We start from the raw sequence: 6,000 nt of genomic DNA on the forward strand, positions 1-6,000 counted from the left end.
GACCCCAGGCACGAACCCGTGGTCGAATATGTGTGAAGCCGGACTTAGGAAGTGATGGTCCCCAACAGGGACACAGATAGCAATTAAAACCTGACAGACTTCCTGATCAATTCAGAACTATAGCGTTTTGGCTGGAGTGTTTTTTTTTTTTAGTTTTAGAATGCCTGGTTTACGATGCAGGTCAGGAAAAAAAAAAAAAAGATCTGTAGATTGTTATCCGGCACACGGAACATATTGTAATCGGTAACGGATCATGACCCTGTCACAGCGAAATATTTTTATGGGACAAACAGCACATAGGAAATGAGGGTCAGCTGCCAGTAATGCTGAACTGAGAGATTCTTATTTTCCTGTACTCAGCAACACGCCAGATACACCTATGGAGTTAATAGTAATACAATAACATATGACACATAAAGGAATCTTTTACAGGGTCACGCAAGGGCACAGACAGGAGGCAGTCCAAAATCGAAAATATCTGCGCTAAGCATCCCTCTGTGTGGCAAACTAAAGTTGGAAAAGTGCTTTGTAGACAGCAGTGGTCATTTAAAAATCCCTCCTCTCAGCAGCTCTGACCAACAGACCTTCAGGGAATGAGAAGAAAAAAAAATGTGCATTTCACCTTTCGGTAGAGAAGAGGTTACACAACAAAGTCCCCCGTTTCCCCCCCTTTGCCATTTCTTCTCCACAGCATCCCATGATATGTTAGCCCCCACCGAGCACTTGGCAAGGTGCCTTCCCCACACCGCTCAACCCCAGAAATCCTGTCTCAGCACAAACTCTGGGTGTGTTTCTTGCTGAGCCGTGATTTCTACTCCCCCCACCTTTCTTCCTTATGATCCCCATTTCCTGAAAACTCCGGCCTACTTTTCCTCCCACACCCCTCCTTACTTTCATCCCCCCTTTCATTTTCTTTGTGTCTCCTTCTTTGCCCTTCCTATAGCCTCTCTCTCCCGTCTTCTGTGCACATCTACGCTGACCGCATATTGTATATGGCAAGATGAGGAGGGCTTGAAGCCAGACTTTTCTTTCCAATCGAAATTGCAGGGAAATGCAGCTGACAGACTCAGATGGTGGAGATGTGAAAGGGCCCAGCACAGCTGATGCCTATTGCGATTATGAAGCCATTGATTGCCATATTTGGCGAACAGTGAGTTCAGCTAAGTCATGTGATGCGCTTTGAAAGCGTTCCATGGGGAAATCCATAACAGGGAAAAGAAGTAAAGAGCTCGTTTACACTATCTGTGGTGACCTGCGTGTTTCCGCACTAGATAAACGCAGTTCACTGCTAAGGCACAAGGAAGACACATTGCAGTGCAGAAAAATGCAGCATGCCAGCATTTTTCCACACTGCACTGGATGGCCACACAGAGGTACAACGCACCGCACACCACGCTGCTGTGCAATGACCTCAATAAAGTGTCAATATCGGGTTGATTTTCTAAAACTGGAGAGTGCAAAATCTGGTGCATTCTGTTTTTTTTTGTCAAAGTTTAATTGAACAAGCTGAAATTAGAAGCTGATTGGCTACTATATACAGCTGTACCAGATTTTATTAAATAAATCTGCGTTTATGCAGTACAAAAAAGTGCTGATACAAGCTGAATGAGTCCTAAGGCCTTTTGCACACACGTGAAAAAAAAGGCGCGTTTGTAGCCGTGTTGCATTATTTTTTTAACATAGACAGCAGGACAAACAGAGAGGATGAATCCCCCCTTTAGGGACACAGATAGCAATAAAAATCTGACAGAGGTTCTTACCTTTCACTAATCTAAAAGCTTTTTTTGTTGTTGTTTTTTAGATATACTTTAAGTGCAGACAAGAAGCCTTAAATCAATGGTGTAAACCTCTGCACTAGTGAATGGGACCGTCATATAAAGTATACTTATTGTGTAAGCTATGAATAGATCTGTGAAAACATATACAATAATTTAATCAGGTCTATTGGTTGCTGTGGCCCCTGTTGTATTCCCATACTTCATTACCACAAGAAGCCTGCTGTTAAATTAATTTGCTGGAAAAGCCTCTTTTTCTACCTTTGCGTTAGTTCCACTTTATTACTGTGTAGCACTACCCCTGAAGGAGCCGCTTGTTAATTTTGAGTTCTCTGTTCTGCCCCTCAACTCCAAGAACAACCTCAGCCCCTCTGACACACCTGGTTGAAAAAAGTCACTGCAAACACATATAAGGACAAGAGTATACCGTATATACCTTTAACCTGGCTATGGGTTACTACCAGAAAATAGACACAAGACCGTTTGGTGGTAGATGAACTCAATATATTGATACGGGTCAAAAAAACTAGTGGGTTGAACATAAATGAACACACATAAGTAAATTCAGCAATAAACAGTGCATAAAAATGTTAACTGCAATGTGAATAATAACCCCGCAACTGAGCTAGAGTGCGCTCTCATGGAATGGCTATGGTATGGTATGCTGTAGTGTGCACTGAGAGGTACTTCTTAATTAAGAAAGGGGCAATGGTCTCTGGGTAGCAACTGTAAGGGCAGTCTTTAGTCCAAACTCTTCAGCTGGCTAGTGTTGGGGTCCAATAGCCCCATTGATGCGCTTTAGTATTTAAAGCGCATCAACTGGGCTATTGGACCCCAATGCTAGCCAGCTGAAGAGTCAGGACTAAAGACCCTTACAGTCACTAAGGCCTGCAGGCAGCTATATAGCTATAAAATAGCTGTGTAGTCAGTTTCTAAGGGCTCTGTCTACAATGGTAGCAAAAAGTCATTGCAGCGAGACTCTCTCACTAAACCCAGATACACAGTAGCAGTGGTCCCTCTGGTTAGGTGTCCACTCACTCTGGGTTGCCTGGGGTGACTCTGGTCTGTAGCACAGCAAAATATGTATTCTGGCAGTGGCTCCGTCCCTCCACACTCAGGTCACAGCTCTGTGATCTCTGGTTTCCCCACACAGCAATGGCTCTGCATTGGCTCAGTCTCTCTTTTTTTTTGGGATAGTCTATGCATTCCAGACTTCAGGCTGTAATTGACTGCAAAGGATTTGCAACCAAGTATTAAAAAGTGAAAGTTTAATGGATGATTGTTAATCTGTCCGATTACTTTTGGTCCCTTAAAAAGTGGGAGGCGCATATACAATCTGTTGTAATTCCTACACCATTCACCTGATTTGGATGTAAAATACCCTCAAATTAAAGATGAAAGTCTGCAGTTAAAGCACATCTTGTTCGTTTCATTTCAAATCCATTGTGGTGGTGTATAGAGCAAAAAAAATTAGAATTGTGTCCCAATATTTATGGACTTGACTGTAGTCCCTTATCATCCCCTCCAACAGTTTACATACTATTGATGTTAGGCTGACTGACCTGTAGTTTCCCGGTATATGTCTCTGCCCTTTTTTGAATATTAGTACCACATATGTTGTCCATAAAGATTAGGAACAATGGTCTGGCTATAACCTGACTGAGTTCTTGGAGGACTATCATGTGTAAGCCATCCAGTCCTGGTGATTTATTTGTGTTAAGCTTTTCTAGTCTTATCAGGACAACAGCTTCTGTTAGCCACAAGGGTACATCCTGCAATGTGTTACTAACTATACAGTTGGGGTCAGTACACACCTCCTTTTCCTAAGTAAAAACCGAGGAGAATAAAGCATTTAGTACAGTTGCCTTCTCTGTGTCATCTGTAACCATCCTCACTTTATCGCCTTTTATGTGGCCAATGTGCTCTGACCTCACTTTTTTACTGTTAATATATCTAAAAAAAAGTTGGGGGATTTTTTTTACTCTCCTCCGCGATGAGTCTCTCATGGTCTTTTTTAGACGTTCTGATTGCGTTCACTTCTTATTGCATTCCTTGTGGTGTTGAAATGCTGATGATGACCCATCCTCCATCATTTTTTTCTCTTTAATAAGACTTTTTATGATACGGTTTAGCCACCCAGGTTTAACCTTCGCTCTTCTATATTTATTGCCCATTGGAATGCACCTTAATATGTTCCTAAAGCATTCCCATGTTTCCTCCGTGTTCAATGTTTCTAGGATTTGATTCTAATTGATGTCTTTTAGTATTGAGCGCAGTTGAGAAAGGTTTGCTTTAGACACTGTTGTCCTTCTAACAATGGAAGCTTTCATAGAGAAGTAGAGCGCTGAGTGATGACCTCACTAGTGTGCTGCTGCTCACTCCTTGTCTAATTACAAGCTAAGGTAAATCTTGGCCAAACTATTTTGCTTAACGTTCTATTGATTGGAGAGATGCCCAGGGCTGTGCTATATGGCAAGGGTTGTCTGGATCACAAGCCCAATAGAAATATAAGCCATTTGGCAGGTGGGACTGTTCACATATATATTTTTGGTTTCGTTCAGCTGTTTGCCTGGACTTCATTTTAAATTATGAATAGGTATTGTAAATTATTTAGAGGGTGGATACAGGAAGTCTGCCCTAGGAAAGGTTGACCCCAGCCTCATTAAAAAGAATAATGCAAAATGGTTGTGTGATTCCCCCAGCTGTACTAGGGGACTGTAGGAGCAGACAAAACACTGATGTCATCCTCAATAGTTTTGAGCTTTTTTCCATTTGTTTGACCCTTCCTATTCTTTCTCTCTCATCAACCTATACTTACCATTTGAGATTAATTTTGTCTACGTTTATAAATGTCCTGTGTACTTTGGCTGCGTTCCCTAAGGACCTCTAACCTGCATTTTCATCTACAGTTTGGCTCGTAAAACTGTGTCATGATGATTGAACTTATTTGTTGAATTTCACTATCTTGGCTTATTTTAATATTTCCTTTCCTAAGCCTCTTACTGACCAGACATGTTGACAAAGATATTTCACACCTTTTTTGAGTTTTTTCCTCTAGCGCGTAAGTCCAGTTTCCAAAGGAATTTCCTATTTCCATTTAGCCCAATGCGCTGTCATCTGAGGAAGTGTAGTATAACCATGTCCTGTCTAATCACTTCCTTTCTCATGGTTAAGTGGTTGCTGAACTTTAGCTGAGTCACAAGAGTGCCCTTTGGTAATTTGAAATAAGCTTTAATTTCCTACAGAATATGCTGGTCTTACTTTGCGTTTGATGGTGGCTTTTCATCTGTGATCTGTGCACCATTCATCAATCTGTCTATGACTCCTGTGCCACTGCATGAGTTCAGGATGTAACCGAAATAGCAACACCTGGATGAACAAGGAATAAAATGTTTGATGAAAGGAATGTTTTCCACATTTATAGCAAATGCTATGCATTTCATTTATACAGCTTTTTATTTTGGTTTTAAAGCTGCTTTGTATCCCCTTTTAAAAACACGCTGAAGTATCCTTAATTGATCTCCCTTCAGTATCATGTGAGAATGTATTCCACAAACTAATACAAAGTACAACAAGGATGTGATAAATACAGTAAGGGGATACACACCTATGTGCTTGCATTAATTTGTGCTAAAACTTTTAACATGTTACTGCAATGCATTGTAATATTATGGGGGTTTCGCTCAAGTGTAGTGTTTGTCATTAAAGCGGAACTTTACCAAGAACAACTTTATTTTAGCAAGGAACATGCATTCCACACATAGGTGTGCGCAGCCTCTTGCATTAGGGTGTGCACCCCAAAGCTCAAATACATATGCATGTGTATATGTACTGATGGTGTCAGTAGGGCACTGGACAGTGTAATTTTTTTTAATTTTCTTTTCCCAACATTTTTTAACTTGTGTAACATTTTTGGGGGGGATGAAATATCAGTGGTCTAAACAGGGGGGAATATGCACCACACAAAGCAATTAGGGTGTGCCCAGGCACACCTGGCACACCCTGTGCGCACGCCTATGATTCCACATTAATAATTATGTTACCAAAATTAGTGTGTGCTGTAAACTGCCTCCAGCATTGCCCCTGTCTTCTTGGCGGAGGCTGCCAATTTGCTGAAGACCAGAGCCCCTGAGCAGCAGTAAATCTTTAGGATGGCAGCAGATTGGCCTCTAGTGGCTGTGATTTTCAGCACAATGCCAAAAAATTCTTAAAATGGAGAGCAACA

The sequence above is a fragment of the Aquarana catesbeiana genome, linkage group LG01 (genome assembly GCF_042186555.1).
Source record: "Aquarana catesbeiana isolate 2022-GZ linkage group LG01, ASM4218655v1, whole genome shotgun sequence".
NCBI classification, from domain to species: domain Eukaryota; kingdom Metazoa; phylum Chordata; class Amphibia; order Anura; family Ranidae; genus Aquarana; species Aquarana catesbeiana.